This window comes from Capricornis sumatraensis, chromosome 2, assembly GCF_032405125.1.
Source record: "Capricornis sumatraensis isolate serow.1 chromosome 2, serow.2, whole genome shotgun sequence".
NCBI lineage: Eukaryota > Metazoa > Chordata > Mammalia > Artiodactyla > Bovidae > Capricornis > Capricornis sumatraensis.
Window position 1 is genome coordinate 10185976 of NC_091070.1, and position 16985 is coordinate 10202960.

The window sequence follows — 16985 nt, forward strand, 5'->3', positions numbered from 1 at the left end:
AAGCAGAACCAAGCAAAGCATTTTGCTAGAGGAGACAGGGATGAGAGATGGATACACAAAGAGTTCCTGCCAAAGGAAGATTTCACAGTGAATGTGATGGAATCCAGATTCTTTTTTAAAAAATATTTATTTATAAACTCTTAGTTGCAGCATGTAGGATCTAGTCCCTGACCAGGGGTTGAACTCAAGCCCCCTGCCTTGGGAGCCAGGAGTCTTAGCCACTGGACCACCACGGAAGTCCCAGGAAATCAGAATCTTCCACATATCCTTCCAGGGGGCTGAGTTTAGTGTGATGAGACCAAGGTTGATCAGTTAAAGAAATCATCTGGGGTTAGCCTAGTTCTTTGGCTGAAGGAGCCTCTTTTCTTCGGAGTGACTGCATGATCAATCCAAATGGAATTTCTGCTTTACCAAAAGCCACACCCATGGTGCTTGGGAGGGATGCTGGTGAAAGAGACTTCCTCATACAGCCTGTTGTACCCTCATTTTTTATCAGGTAAGTCTTCACTATACCAAAACATCTTTTCAGTATGAAGTTAATTGATTGCTTATCCATTAATGTAAACTGGAGAAAACAGCTCATTTTCTCCAAGGATCTTGAGCTCTTCAAGGTAAGTGTGTTTCAGCTCACTTCCTGATGGCTCAGATGGTAAAGAAATTGCCTGCAATGCAGGAGATCCGGGTTTGATCCCTGGAACAGGAAGATCCCCTGGAGAAAGAAATGGCAACCCACTCCAGTATTCTTGCCTAGAGAATCCCATGGACAGAGGAGCCTGGCGGGCTGCAGTTCATGGGGTAACAAAGTATCAGACACCACACTTTGGAAGTAATACTTAATCCTTAGGGCAAAAATCAGGCTCTTAGAATGGGTCAAGCTGGCTTTCACCAGAGTCTTTTAACTTTTCTATTAAACTAAATTTCTCTCCCAAGGGTTCTGTCAACACAGGAGAAAAGAACTAGGGGGAAATACCTGTAGGAAAATGGTTATATACTTGCTGTCAAGAAGACATTACTGCAACCAAAGTCAAAGGTAAAAGAGAAACTGTGCTATTAGTTTATACTCATTGTCTAGCTGGGTGTTTTGGGATGGGGTAGGGTCCTTTGATGAGCGGTAGAACAAAGTTCTGGGAGCACCCTGATTTACAGTGGTTGTTTTTATTCTTTAGAAAGATTCGTTGCAGGTGTGAGAGAATGTTGGGAGGACTGAGACTGTAAAATGGGAGGAGAGATGAAGATGTGGGCAGGTTTAACCCCTGACAGTTGCTCTCCGTTCTGACCTGTGCCTCTCCATCGCAATGCAGGGCGACTGTCTTCCAGATGAAAATCTCTCTCACTCAGAACTGATGTCTCTTGTCCTCAAGGAACCTGTGTGCATACTTATGACAGCTGTTATATGCATTTCTGAATTAATATATGCAAAGTACTTGGAAACCTGACTGGCGAATATTATGCATCATGGAAACGTTAGGGTTGTTGTTTTTATTATTCAGACTCATCTCCGTAGCTAGGTAAAGATTCCTTGTCGAGGAAGACCTCACTGTCCTTCTTGTCCTTAGTAATCTCTTAACGTGATTAGGACCTTGGACAAGTCGCTTACCCTTTGCAAGCTCCACAAAGATTGTGTGTCAAGTACGATCTGAGTCTAGAAACACAATTTGGTGCCCACTATTTATGAGCTACTGCCCTGCGTCCTATGCCTATATATATATATATATATATCAGTTCAGTCGCTCAGTCGTGTCCAACTCTTAGCGACCCCATGGACTGCAGCACGCCAGGTATCCCTGTCCGTCTCCAACTTCCGAAGTTTACTCAAACTCATGTCCATCGCTGCGGTGATGCCATCCAACCATTTCCTCCTCTGCCATCCCCTTCTCCTCCCGCCTTCAACCTTTCCCAGCATCTGGGTCTTTTCCAATGAGTCAGGTGGCCCATAGGATTAATAGCTATAATTCTATAGCTTATATATATATGTATATGTATATATATAGAGAGAGTATGCCTATATATATATATATATAGTCAAACCAACTTAGACAGCATATTAAAAAGCAGAGGCATTACTTTGCCAACAAAGTTCCATCTAGTCGAGGCTATGGTTTTTCCAGTGGTCATGTATGGATGTGAGAGTTGGACTGTGAAGAAAGCTGAGCGCTGAAGAATTGATGCTTTTGAACTGTGGTGTTGGAGAAGACTCTTGAGAGTCCCTTAGACAGCAAGGAGATCCAACCAGTCCATCCTAAAGGAAATCAGTCCTGAATATTCATTGCAAGGACTGATGCTGAAGCTGAAACTCATTGGAAAAGACCCTGATGCTGGGAAAGATTGAAGGTAGGAGGAGAAGGGGACGACAGAGGATGAGATGGTTGGATGGCATCACCGACTCAATGGACATGAGTTTGAGTAAACTCTGGGAGTTGGCGATGGACAGGGAAGCCCGGCGTGCTGCAGTCCAAGGGGTCACAAAGAGTCAGACACGACTGAGCGACTGAACTGAACTGAGAGTAAAAGCGTTAAATGAATGAGGAGTCAAAACCTCATATAAGAGTGAGACGGGGAACAGCAGTCCGCACCGTGCAGCCTCGACACGGGCTGTGGGACAGCCTCCTGGGCGGTCCCCAGACCCTGCACCCCCGGGCCGCACGCCTGAGCTGCACTGGCCGCGAGGCAGGGCCCGGGTTGCAGCGTCTGGCTGTGAGCTCCGAGCTCCGGGCGCAGAGAGGACGCCGCGGGGCTGCGGCGCGGGGGGTCGGGGTGGGGGCGGGTCCGCGCCGCGTCGGACCCGCCCACCGCCCGGCAGACCAATCAGCGCGCGGCTCTGGTTCGCCCCTCGGCCAATCCGTAGCGGCGGGAGCGGCGCCCAGCGGAGCTGGGCGCAGAGCGAGCTCGGACTAGGGAGCCTGAGGCCGGGCCGCCCCGGAGCGAGCGCGGCAGGGAGGAGCGCGCGGCGGGGCGAGGGCACCCCGGGGCCGGCGCCACTCCCGCTGAGCCGCGGCCACCTTCCGGCGGACCCTCAGGACTCTGCGCGCCGCGCCTCAGGTAGCTGCTCCCCGAGCTGGGAGGCCGATCGCGCTCCGGGCTCCCGCGGGTGGAGCGGGCGGGGGGTGGGCCGGCCGCGAGGTCGTAGCGCTGCGGGAGCTGCCCGAGCCCCCGTGGAGCCCCCCGAAGCTGCCTCGGCTGGAATGCCCCGGGGAGACGCGCTTCCCCCAGCCGCGGGCGTCCAGCGGTGAGAGCGAGCGAGGGGAGTCCGCTAAGGTGGGCAGGGGTGCAGAGTCGGGGGACAAGACGTGACCCCTGGACACCCTGCCCCGCACACAGGCGCTGTCTGCCCGTGCGTGTCCGCCCCGAGATCTGGGTCCCCGGGACGTCTTCTTGGGGCCCGAGTGAGGGAGGCGACAACAGGTGTTCTTGCGGACGGTGCTTTTCTCCACCGTCCACCCCTCACCCCAACCCTCCCCAAAACTGCTTTGGCGTTCTGCGCCCCACTTTCGGGGTATCCGGATACAGGGACCCCAGCCTGGCCTCTCAGGCACGATGCCCGCTGGACAGCGCCCAGAGGCGGCCTGGACCCGGCCTTTGGATGGAGTTTCCTCCTCGCGTTGCCAAGCGATTTGCCTGACACCCGCCCCTCTCGCTGAGATGAAGAGAGTTGATGTGGTTGGTTTGTGTGTGCCTCTGTGTGTGTGTGTTGCAGCCTGTACTAAAAGGAGCTGCCCCAGGGCTGTGAGTGAATCATTAACTGGTTTCTGTACAGCTAGTGGCCTCCGTCTCTTTCTCCGAGGCAGGTCCTTCGTGGTCTCCTGCGCTTCACTCTTCTAGACTGTAAAGTCAAAACACTGCCTTTACCTGCCCGATGGCGTGGCTTTGCGGAGTAAACGAGCCAAGCTGGAAAACACTGAGGCCAGCGCTTAAGTATTCCATAAACGCTGGCTTAGTGTTCATTATACGGAGCGGATGGCCTTTTTAAAGAGTAAATCAAACTTGTCCAAACTGGCCCAGTGACTCTTTGGAGTTCTGAACAGCTTTTTACACTTGAAGGGGAAAAATAATCTTACTGATGGTATCATTTAAAGGTACTATATCCTTTGAGGGATTAAAAAAAAGAAAAACAAGTCTGCTTCATTGGAATGGTGAGAGATAAATAGATTCCAACTAGTAACTGAGAAAACTTTGTAACCCTTGAAAAAAATGTGTATGAGTGTTATGTGAAAAGAATATCATGGTACTGTGTTGCCTCATTACTATGGCTGATTTAAGGGGGAAACTTTGAACATTTTTATACTTCCTACTCCTCCCTTAAAACAAGTGAATTTTAAAAGAGAGAGAAGAGAATAGCAAACAAAAGCCCAACCACACAACAAAATGCCAACAGCTCACAGAAGCCTAAAATTACAGTTCCCACTTGAGGTTTTTTTTTTTTTTTCAGTTTCTGACCTCGGTGGTCTGCTTCGGTTCTTTGCCACTGTGTCACTTTCCTTGTTTACTTTGAAGAGTCAAATGTTTCACTCCTTGAATTTGTCTTTTTAAAAGCTAAAATATCAATGTATATCAGACTCGCTTGGGTTTCTGAGCCCTCTGCTACTTGTTTCCTACCCCCCGACAAACCCCAGAGGACCTTCCCAGAGATTCTCTAGGGCAGGGGTCCCCAGCCTCTAGAACCTAAAGCCTGATGATCTGAGGAGCTGATGAAATAATAATAGAAACAAAGTGTGTGGTAAATGGGCTTGAATCATCCCGAAACCCCACCCCTGACTTTGGTCTGTGGAATAATTGTCTTCCATGAAACCCGTCACTGGTGCCAAAAAGGTTGGGGAGGGCAGCTCTAGAGTAATGTTAGTGGGAACCTGCCTGTCTTTCTCAGAACGTTACCCCCACAACCTGAGAGCTGGGGAGAGGACGCAGGTAAAGTGCCCCAGTGCTCCTAGGGTCTCCGGCACATTTACCAGGAGCTTTAGAATAAATACATCCACCCAGAGAACGTGACTCTCATCTGAGAGGGTAAGGAGCCGACTTCCAGATGTAAATCTTACAAAGTGAGTGAAACCGCTCAGTCATGTCTGACTCCTTGCGACCCCAAGGACTGTAGCCCACCAGGCTCCTCCGTCCATGGGATTTTCCAGGCAAGAATACTGGAGTGGGTTGCCATTTCCTTCTCCAGGGGCTCTTCCTGACCCAGGAATCGAACCTGGGTCTCCTGCATCGTAGGCAGACGCTTTACCGTCTGAGCCACCAGGGAAGTCAGATGTTTCCAATGTCAGATTAATTCACCAGCCCTTTCAGTTGTTGGTGAGAAGACCGTCCCTATACACCTGAGTGGGGGGATTTGAAAGCTGTGCTGGAGGAGACACAGAGAGGCACGTGGGGCAGGGGGCAGTTTGCCGAGTTCAGAGCCACACCCACCCCTGACAGCTGGGAAACTTGGAGAAGTGGCTTGAAGTTTTCTGAGCCAAAGTCTCTCTCACGTTACAAAATGAGGGCTCAAAAAAAAACTTTTTTTTAAAAGAGGGATCATTCTAAGGATGGTGCTAATGAATAGAAACCCCTAGTGCCATTCCACGGATGTGGTTATAGATCAGTGCAGACAGAGGAGGTTCACAAGGTAAGAATGATGAACTGTACCTGGGGAAGAGTTTTTAAAAAGAGAGAGGCTTTGTTGAGGGGATACACCTGAGCTGAGTGTAGGCTAACAGGCAATTCTCTTGTGCAGACAGAATTGAGCTGGGACTGGGAGTACGAGTAGGGCAGAGGGGAGGATTCCAGAAAGAGAGTACAGGATATCAGAAGTGCTATAATAGTCATCTTAGGAAAAATAAGCAAATACCTTCTCCCACCCGCCCCGTCCCAATCTCAGTGGCTTGCTACCACCACCCATGTTATTTCTCACCCATGTTGCATGTCCAAGGTAGGTCATTCATGGTTCTGCTCCTCATGTGTCTCCATTTTGGGGCCCATTAAGGCTTAAGAACCCTGGAGAAGAGAAAGGCTACCCTCTCCAGTATTCTGGCCTGGAGAATTCCATGGACTGTACAGTCCATGGGGTGGCAAAGCGTTGGACAAGACTGGGTGACTTTCACTTTCAAGGCTGAAGAAACAGCCTCTCTCTGGTACATACTAACCTTGTTTATGAGAGAAGGGAAAAAAACGTGAGCGAGCAAAACGACTATGGCCCTGAGAGGTCTGCTGAGAAGGAGTGGGTTTCACTTTAGCTCTCACGCTGTTGGCCAAGGTAAGCCACATGGCCAAAGCTCATGCGGGTGGTGTGGGCACATGGAACCTCTTGCAAAGGAGGCAGAGATGATTAGGAGGGAAAGTGTAGGAGACAAGGCCAGGGAGGCGTCCCAGAGGCAGATGATACAGGGCTATGTGCCAGGAGCCTGGGACTTTACCCTATAGGCAGGGAGCTGTCACTGAAGGTTTTTTTTTTTCAGTTGACCTATATGGTAGTAGTAGTGTTAGGCGCTCAGGCCTGTCCAACTCTTTGTGACCCCATGGACTGTAGCCCGCCAGGCTCCTCTGTCCATGGAATTCTCCAGACAAGAATACTGGAGTGGGTTGCCATTCCCTTCTCCAGGGCATCTTCCTGACCCCAGGGATCAAACCCTGATCTCCCGCATTACAAGCAGATTCTTTACCATCTGAGCCACCAGGGAAGCCCAGTTGACATATAGTTGATTTAGAAGGTTGTGTTACTCGAAAGGGTTTTAAGGTGGTTTGAGATGATCACATTTTCAGGGTGAGTGCATCTCTAGTAGCAATGTGGGGAGATTGAAGCAGTTGAGATCTCAAATCTCTCCCTCTCACTGTCTGTCACATGACTTGAGAGTCCATTCCTAAAAGAGGCTCATTTGGGTGGCCTGTCTTCACTGGTGGTTTAGTTGCTAAGTCGTGTCCGACACTTGAGACCCCAGGACTGTAGCCTGGCAGGCTCCTCTGTCCATGAAATTCTCCAGGCAAGAATACTGGAGAGGGTTGCTGTTTCCTTCTCCAGGGGATCTTCCTGACCCAGGAATCAAACCCAGGTCTCCTGCATTGTGGGCAGATTCTTTACCGACTGAGCTACAAGGGAAGCCCACAGGTCTTCACAGGTCTTCTAAAATGGGCGTCTCTCTCACATTAAAGTCCTTATTTCATAATTATCATCCAAAGCAATTGTTCTCAAAGTTTAGGGTGCATTGGAATCACCTAGAAGGCTTGAAACAGAGAAGGCAATGGCACCCCACTCCAGTACTCTTGCCTGGAAAATCCATGGACAGAGGAGCCTTGTAGGCTCTATGGGGTTGCTAAGAGTCGGGCACTTCAAACTGAGCAACACTTTCACTTTTCACTTTCATGCATTGGAGAAGGAAATGGCAACCCACTCCAGTGTTCTTGCCTGGAGAATCCCAGGGGCGGGGAAGTCTGGTGGGCTGCCATCTATGGGGTTGCACAGAGTCAGACACAACTGAAGCGACTTGGCAGCAGCAGCAGAAGAAGGCTTGAAAAAATAGATTTCTGGGCCCCCATGCCAGAGTCTCTGAACCAGCAGAGTGGGGTGAGCCTGGGAATGAGCATTTCAGAGAGGTGCTCAGATGATAATGATGCTGGCCCAGACACCACACTCTGAAAGTCACTGAATTACAGGGAAGAATTACGACAGAGTTGAGGGGAAAGACCTGAATGGAAGGGCCTAGTGGAAGGAGGAGAAAATCTGGAAGGTCCCAAGATAATCCATGTGGCAGTTTTGCTGGAGGCCAGCTTTGGCCTGTAAGAGGGACTGAGTCTCTGGGTTACACTGAACTGCAGGCGCAGTGCTCACGGTCAGGAGATGAGAACAGCTCCGATTCAGAGCAGCGAGAAATGTGCCGCCCTGCCTTTGTCATTCTGCCCTGACGCCCTGTCCAGTCCATGAGTCTGTCAACACAGTTCCAATCCTGACCCGTCACACTTCTTGTCATCCCAGTTTTGATTTCTTCCAGAGCTGGGTTTGCTCACTGGGTGGACATTTGGCTAAATTTTAAAATAGTCGAAAAAATTACTCGTTTCCCTTGCGGGTCTTCATGAATAAACATCTGTACCATATGATCATGCAAATTGTGATCACCGCCCCCCAGATAAATAACCCCCTGAGAACCCAAGGTCATTCCTAGTTTGGCTCATGCTTCTGGTTGGAGGAAGTTGTGACAGTTCCCTTAGCTGTGACTCACTGCTCCTGTAATGAGAAAGCATTCCAAGATCAGACGTTAAGGAGAAAGTATGTTGGCATGTACAACATGACACAAGAAATAAACCATAATGAGGGTTTGTTTTCTTTTCACTGTGTTTTTATAAATCCCAGATGTGGCAAAATTCTAATCAGTGATAGTCCTGCCCAACGGACATCATGTGAATGAATGAAATACACTCAAGGTCAACCTTTGAGTGCTGGCTTGCAATTTACAGTATTTGTTTCAAGGTGTCATGAGTATAAAATGGTTTGTTGTGGGGTTGAATATACTAGAAACTCTGTGCATATTCAGTTCCGTTAAGTTCAGTCGCTCAGTCGTGTCTGACTGTTTGTGACCCTATGGACAGCAGCACGCCAGCCTTCCCTGTCCTTCACTGTCTCCCGGAGTTTACCCAAACTCATGTCCATTGAGTCAGTGATGCCTTCCAACGTCTCATCCTCTGTCATCCCCTTCTCCTGCTGCCTGCAATCTTGCCCAGCATCTGGGTCTTTTCCAGTGAGTCAGCTCTTCACATCAGGTGGCCAAAGTATTGGAGCTTCAGCTTCAGCATCAGTCCTTCCAGTGAATATTCGGGACTAATCTCCTTTGGGATGGACTGGTTGGATCTCCTTCCAGTCCAGAAGACTCTCAAGAGTCTTCTCCAGCACCACAGTTCGAAAGCATGGTGTGCCTATGCTATCAAATGAAGTGAGATTTGAAAAAGATCATGTTCCTAACAGAAATGTGATAGACAAATGACACTTTACAAGTGTACCCTTCACTGTTTACAGTAGCCAGGACGTGGGAGCAACCTAGATGTCCATCAGCAGACAAATGGCTAAGAAAGCTGTGGTACATATACACAGTGGAATATTACTCAGCTATTAAAAAGAACGCATTTGAGTCAGTTCTAATGAGGTGGATGAAACTGGAGCCTATTATACAGAGTGAAGTAAGTCAGAAAGAAAAGCACCAATCCAGTATATTAACGCATATATATGGAATTTAGAAAGATGGTAACGACAACCCTATATGCAAGACAGCAAAAGAGACACAGATGTAACGAACAGACTTTTGGACTCTGGGAGAAGACAGGGGTGGGATGATTTGAGAGAATAGCATTGAAACATGTATATTACCATATGTGAAACAGATGACCAGTGCAAGTTTGATCCCTGAAGCAGGGCATTCAAAGCTGGTGCACTGGGACAACCCAGAGGGATGGGATGGGGAGGGAGGTGGGAGGGGGGTTCAGGATGGGGAGAACACATGTACCCCAGTGGCTGATTCATGTCGATATATGGCAAAACCACCACAATATTGTACATTAATTAGCCTCCAATTAAAATAGATGAATTAAAAATAAATAAAAGTGTGCTCTTGGAGGAAGGAGAATTCCCTAGGTTTCTGGGTACCTCCAGAAGGATGTGAAAGCCCGTAGCCTGTGTCTAGAGGCCTGCGGCCAGCTCTGTTGGCCAGATCTGTCTGTTACCCTGTCCAGGTAATTTTGGAAGGCCGGCTGTTTCTCCTCCTCCTGCAGAATCGGCCTTAGTGTTACCTTCCCTTGATCAGCTCTACAGCGAACTCTACAGTTCCCTCAATCTCAGGTCTCCAGGAAACTTGGTCTACAGTTTCAAAAGATGTAGCAAACCAAACCCTAGACATGAGTGAGAGCCAGTGAGGAAGGGGACACTTAAACTAGCCAAGAGGGATGTAAATCACTGAACATGTTCACTAGAAAGTGTTTTTGTTCATTGTTGGATAGCATTTATGCAGATAGTTGACATTTAAAAATCACAGATATTAAATAACTACACAGATAGTATACTGTCTGTATGTTTATATTGAATAAATGTTATGGGTCATGTCATGTGCGTGCATACTCAGCCGTGTCTGACTCTTTGCGACCTTGTGGACTGTAGCCCGCCAGGCTCCTCTGTGCATGATATTTCCCACACAGGAACACTGGAGTGGGTTGCCATTTCCTTCTCCAGAGGATCTTCCTGACCCAGGGATCAAACCTGAGTTTCTTGCATCCCCTGTGATGGCAGGCAAATTCTTTGCCAACTGCTCCAAAAGTATACTGTGTATACTTTTTCCATGTCTAGCAATTTCTGGTGGTAAGTTTCTGGTGCTGTTGTTGTCTTTCTGAAATGTGACAACTTAGATAGAAACAGCCAAAATTCTATGATGGATAATAGAAGGGCAGGATCGAAAACTCAGAGTTCCTTGAATTTTTTTGTTCCTTGTATACACATCTGTCATTGCAGTTGGTCCCACACTAACCCAGATTTATGTGCTCGGAGGTGGCCTCACTATCAGCAAGAGGTGGTCAGTGTCCTTTATAGTATTTAGTCACAGTGAGGAGTGTAAAGCTACTTGGCAGATTGCTAATCTGCCCAGTAATATCTTTGGAAGGTGGCTTCACGTGAATGGCATTGAATATTTCCTGAGTTAAGGCTCTGAGGAAGACATGAGGAATTCAGAAAAGGGTAACACTTAGTGCTCTGATCTGAGAAAGGGCATAATATTTGTACGGAATTAATAATAGATACATAACGGCAAGGCCAAGAGAAGCCGCATACTCAGAGGGGGCACGCATGCTGTGAATCCAGAAGCGGGGTCTTTTCTGAGGTTGTCCTGGGCTGGGACGGCTCATGGAGGAGCAGTTGCTGCAGATTGGAGGGAGAAGTAGCATTTGGGTGGGAGCATCAGGGTTTAGGGGGCTTCCCTCGTAGCTCAGTCGGTAAAGAATCTGCCTGCAGTGCAGGAGACCCAGGTTCGATCCGTAGATCAGGAAGATCCACTGGAGAAGGAAATGGCAACCCACTCCAGTATCCTTGCCTGGAAAATCCCATGGACAGGGGAGCCTGGTGGGCTACAGTCGTGTCGACTTAGCGACTAAACCACTATCATCGGGCTTTAGGGAATGGACCCAAGTGAACTGTGGCTCTGATAGTCGGCACGGGCTTGTTGAGGACTGTGACTCAACTTCTGTATCTGAGTGAAGGGATCAAGGGAGAGGGGAAAAGGGAAACCTGAGCTTCTTCAAGTCTTCCTTTCTCGATCCCCATCTGACCTCTAATCCGGATATCCTGACAGCTTTCGTTGTTTGCGTCACCTCCTGAAAAACGAAGCCATTCAGTGATTCATTAGAAGATGAGTTACCCCGGGCTCTCATCTGACCTTCTTAACATTTCGCTTTATTAATAGGAAAGCACTTTGGAGCGAAGGATGACAAACCACTTTATAAATACCGTCTAATCCCATCAGAAACTCTGTCAGGCTGGCAGAAGGTCGGTCTCTCTCCACTTGCAAAGAATGACTTGGGAAGGTCAAATGGCTTGTTGAAAGTCGTGCAGGAGTCCCCTGGCATATCACACCCCCTGATGCCATCTACCTGGCATGTGGTGCTGCCCAGCTTCAGTTGCTTCGCAGATATCCCGTCAGGATGGTGGCTCTCAGAACTTGGGCCCTTGACATCTAGTTAAGATTTTCTCCATCTATTATTGTACCCCACGGAGGCCTTCCAACTGTCTCCGCAAAAGGTCCTCATTAATTTTAATTTGGGGGATGAGATAATTACACCCTTCTCTCTCAGGCTGGACCCTGGCTCTCATTGAAAGGAGGTACCACTTCAGTGCTGTGGGTTTGTGCAAACACACCATCTGAATGAAATGGCAGTCTCAGCATTTTTCACGCCAGATGCCAAGCAGTATAGCAGGACTGTCAGTGGCTTTCAATCTGCCTGAACTTTGAAGTGAGACACCAGACCCTTACCAGCAAGACAGAATCACTCCATTGGCTGCCTTTTGAAGTTAGCTAGTTGCTTTTTTTTTTTTTTTAATATGAGCTGCTTTAAATGAGAACAGATTTTATATCTGCTTTAGGAATCGAATATGTTTGTCTGTCTTTCTTGACTTCAGTTGTTAAAAGAGTAATTGTAATGCCACAGTTAAGTGGATATGGCTGGAGTGATACATAGCTTATTCCATGACATTATTTAAATGCCGTCTATTCCATGAACCCAGAGTTGTCACAAATAGCTTGACTTGCGTCTTCGCCCAGTACAAAGTATTAATTTTTTAACAATACTCTTTGTTCTTAGGTCTCCCACTATTTTGGACTCTGGCAGTTGAACGATGGGAAAAAGGCTTTTTTGAAATCGAAATGATCAAAATCATGGTCAGTAGCTATCTTTCACTGAATTTTGCTAATTCCAGATCCTCTGTCGTCGTTAACTCGCTCAGTCGTGTCCGACCGTTCGTGACCCCGTGGACTGCAGCACGCCAGGCTTCTCTGTGCATCACCATCTCCCAGAGTTTTCAGTTGCTGCTGTTGCTGGAAACAAAAGGAAAAGTGCTAGAAAGAGCGGTGGGGGGGGTGGGGGGGGGGGTCTGTGCTGTCCACCACACCCGCAGAGATCCCGGTGGGAGGAAACAAGCCCTTGTTTTTGCTCTCTGGGTTTGCACTATCAGCAGGGCTGCTGAAGCACACTTCCTTCTTTCTTTTCCCTATCTCTTCCTCCTTAAAATTTTCATTATAAAGTATTAGCTAGAAAGGGGCTGAGTTGGGAGGGGGGCCTCTTTGCTCCAGTTCAGCGGCTGTCACTCATATCAGCCTAATTGGCCCAGGCGGGCGGGTGTGTCTGCACCTCCAGCTGCGCCATCACACACAGCCCTGTGCTCATGGGATCAGGGGCTCTGCGCCCCATCCTCTGGTGGCCTCTGTCCTGTGAAGGGGACTGAAAATGCAGCCCTGCCTGGGCGCTTGGCAGAACTGGGTCCTGGCCGCAAGAAAGCCAGATAAGTCTGTAGGTTCATTAAGACTCCAGAGCTGGACTATCCATGTTTGAGTGGTGGGCATTTTTTTAACTTCCCTGTGCCTCAGTTTCCTATAATAAAAGTACCTACTTTATACAGCTCATTTGAGGAGTATATGAGTTCCTTAGTTAAATGAGTTGTAAAGCACTTTGAGGTCAGTCACTGGGAGACAGGAGGTGTCACATACATGTTTATCCAATAGCGCACAAAAGCAGAGTAGTGTGTGATCATTATTGTAGGTAGACAGTGCTACCATGGATAAAGCTGCAGCTCAGTTCAGTTCAATCCCTCAGTCATGTCTGACTCTTTGTGACCCCATGAATCGCAGCACGCCAGGCCTCCCTGTCCATCACCAACTCCCGGAGTTCACTCAGACTCACGTCCATCAAGTCTGTGATGCCATCCAGCCATCTCATCCTCTGTCGTCCCCTTCTCCTCCTGCCCCCAATCCCTCCCAGCATCAGGGTCTTTTCCAATGAGTCAACTCTTCGCATGAGGTGGCCAAAGTACTGGAGTTTCAGCTTTAGCATTGTTCCTTCCAAAGAACTCCCAGGGCTGATCTCCTTCAGAATGGACTGGTTGGATCTGCTTTTGTGAAGGTACTCATGACCAGTTTGCATGCAAATGACATAACTGTTAACTGTACTAGTGGAGTTTGCCATTTCAAAGAATCCTTTGAGAGGGACTTCCCTGGTGGTCCCAGGTCAAGACTCTGCACTCCCAAGACAGGGAGTCAGATTCAGTCCCTGGTCAGGGAACTGGGGGCTTCCCTGGTGGCTCAGATGGTAAAGAATCTGCCTGTAATGTAGGAGACCTGGGTTCGATCCCAGAGTGGGGAAGATCCCCTGGAGGAAGGCATGGCAACCCTCTCCAGTATCCTTGCCTGGAGAATCCCATGGACAGAGGGATCTCATGGGCTACAGTCCATGAGGTCGCAAAGAGTTGGACACGCACACATACATACAGGAAACTAGATCCTGCATTCCACACACCGCAACTGAGACCTGCCACAGCCAAAGGAGTCATTGATAATATGTTTATAAAATGCCTTTTTTGTTCAATGAATGAAACAGTGTAACAGGAAGAGGGAAGTCCAGGATGACTTGATTTCCCCCCGCAACCAAGGCAACTGGAAAAGAGCTGCCATCGTCTGGGCGGGAAAAGCTTCTGGTGGACCAGTTTTGGGGAACAGAGAGTAGCTGTTCAGTTTTGGATGTGATAGTTTGAGAGGCCTGTTGGATGATGAAATGAAGGTGCATCGGCAGTGTCGGAGGAAGTCGGGGCTGGAGGCCTCTGGGTGGTGCTTCCCCAGCTGGGGATGGATCCAAAGCCATCGGGAAAGAAAGGAAGCAGGCCAAGAAGAGGGGTCTGAGGGCTGAGCCAGGAGGTATTCCAGCTCTAGTGGAAAAGTCAGGCTGCTTCCAGTTTTCTAGTTTGTTCCTTTTTTTTTTTTTTAAAGGCTGTGGCATGTGAGATCTTAGTTCCCAGACCAGGGATTGAACCCACACCCCTTACATTGAAAGTGTAGAGTCTTAGCCCCTGGGCACCAGGCAATTCCCACTCGTTTGCTCTTCCCTTTGCCAGTATACAGTGACGCGTGAGCCTCTCTGATGCGGCTGTTTTCTTTGGCTAGTTGATTGTTTGAGTTCTGTAACGCATGGACTTCAGAGTCACGGTTCCAGGTCAGATACCGCTGGGCCTCATCCTGGCTTTGGGCTCTGGGGCAAGCAACTTACTCTCTGACACTCCGTGTTTCCTTACCTTGAGATGGAAACTGGGAGTAAAAATGCCCATCTCCGAGACTGGAGGGCTCAGGAAGTGCAGCTGCATTCATGCTGGGAAGCTGTTAATCACTTTATCGCTGTAAAATGCTCCCGTCCTTGCCAACCGGTGAGAAGTTGAGGAATGGTGACGTGACGGATCACACATTTTTAAAGTCCTTTGAATCTTCCCTGAACTGAAAACCACATTTTAATTTAACCCACACTGCTGCTATTTTCCTTTTTTTTTTTTTAAATTCAAAATAAAAGACAGAGGTCAAGGAGGTACTGCAATAAATTCTACACACACGTCAGCCACTTAGGTTTCCCCTATAATTGAAACAGGGCATCCAGAGATCAAATCTGGCCTGTGAATGTGGCAACTGGGACGTGAACCGCAGATGCACAGGCATTCAGAAACCCGAAAAAAAGAGAAAGTGGATACCCCTGGCAGTGTCAGCGTTTCTGTGTAATATATGCTAACCTCGTATGTGCTCTTGACCACTGTGAGCCGTGTAAGAAAGTCCTCACTCTTTTCCAGTACATGAACTGGGCCTCCCAGTTTTAAATTCAAGTTTTATGGCTGGTTGGAAAATGCATCTAAGATTTCAATTCAAGTCTTAAATTCACATTTTACAGTTGGAAAATGAACCTAAGACACTTGGCTTCACTCAACATTGCAATTCTGATTTTTTTTTTTTTTGGTCTCACTCTCAAAGTAAGCTCAGTAAGAACCAAGAGGCAGGGAGCATAGAATTCTGAAGTCTCATCTCTCAATTCTCTTATTAGAATGTCTGCTGTGTTTGCATATGTGGTTTATAGGCTCTGAATTTGTGGCTTTTCTGTTTTGCAAGAGTTACTGTCAGTGAGTTGTCTACCAAAGGGAACACTATTATTAGTGGTGGACCAAATGTATGGAGCCATGTGGCTCGTTTCTAAACCCCTCCAAGAATTTTGGACGGACCTTCTCCAGATGGAGGTGGGTGGTGTGAGGACTGAACGCAAAAACATTAGAAATAACCAAGAAGAATTAATAGGAAAGAATTTGCGGTGATGAAATTTTTCTTTCTGGTCTTTCGGGTTGAGGAAGTAAGGAGAATAGGCACCAACTGTGGGAAATTTCCGTCCACTTGGAAAAAAACAATAGAATAAATAATGCTCAGCCGCAGGGTGAGAGCCCAGGCAATCACGGGGTCAAAGGGTCTGTCCCATTTGTCTGTGGGGACACCTCCCCCTGCTCCCACAAAGGAACTCTTCACCCTTACACAATAGAAGTGTCCCTGGGAAGCTGGAAGGGTGCTTGCAGAGGGAGTTTTTAGAAATCATTTCAGAAGTTCCCCCGCGCTTATACTGGTTTTCTGTATTTTTCCAGTTTCCTTTAGTGAAAGGGCATTCCTTGTATAATAAAGAAATCAAAAGGTAGAAAACTAGATTAAAAATTAGAGGAATAAGTTTAAAAGAAGGAAATACACTGGGACAGCGGAGTTGGGTGAGTCGTCATTATTTCAAGAGGCTGAGTTGCTCCCATTTCATAACGTGAGGATTATTTTGCCTGCAAGTCATCACACTTCCTAACATATCTGCTCTCTGCATCTATCAGCGCATGTCATCCATCAAAGCCCAAGGCCTGATCTGTGAAAACAGGGCCAGCCCTCAGCGGACAGATTCTCATTCAGCTTTCACACCGTGCCAAGCCCACCCAGCTTGCCCAGTTCCTCGCCGCCGTCCCTGGTCATCCGAGACACCCAGGCACCCCTCCCTGCCTTCGTCAGCAGCCTGCACTGGGGTGTTTCTTGTTTGAGAGGGGCCTGCCCCCCAGGGGCAGCTTTGCAGTCAGCCAGGGGCCCAGCTCCAGGGCCCGCAGCCCGCAAGGCAGCCTGAGTTTTTAGCGTTTGGGTGGACTGTCTTGGTGTTATGCCTGTGTGTCTTGTTTTGTTGGGGGAAGTGGGAGGGGAGAGGTTCTTTGAAAAGGGAAGGAGATACCCTCTGCAGTACTGAAAATGGAAATAAGGAATTTTATCAGTTCAGGGTCAGTAGAAGCCACAGTGCCTGGCTTCCTTCTGCTCTGCTCCCCTGGAGTGGTTTTGCATTGTTTTGAAAAGTCTGACAGCAGCCCGAACTAGATAAATTGTTCTTGGGTGGAGCTGTTAGCTGGGAGTTTCACATACAGGGACCTTAGGAGAGATGTCTCTGAAGCTCCTGAATTTAGACAGAATGTT

The 16985-nt window shown here is 48.2% G+C and overlaps 1 protein-coding gene and 1 non-coding gene across 2 annotated transcripts in view; one reads left to right on the plus strand and one right to left on the minus strand.

The window, feature by feature from the left end:
* The first annotated feature begins 2983 nt into the window (after positions 1-2983).
* STON2 (stonin 2) overlaps positions 2984-16985 on the plus strand; it is a 166900-nt gene continuing 152898 nt past the window's right edge. Inside the window, exon 1 of the mRNA XM_068965691.1 lies at positions 2984-3039. The gene's annotated coding sequence lies outside the window, so the exon portion shown is untranslated. The remainder of the gene's footprint in view (positions 3040-16985) is intronic.
* TRNAR-ACG (transfer RNA arginine (anticodon ACG)) lies at positions 5164-5236 on the minus strand. The gene has a single exon. It is a non-coding gene; the product is annotated as a tRNA-Arg (tRNA).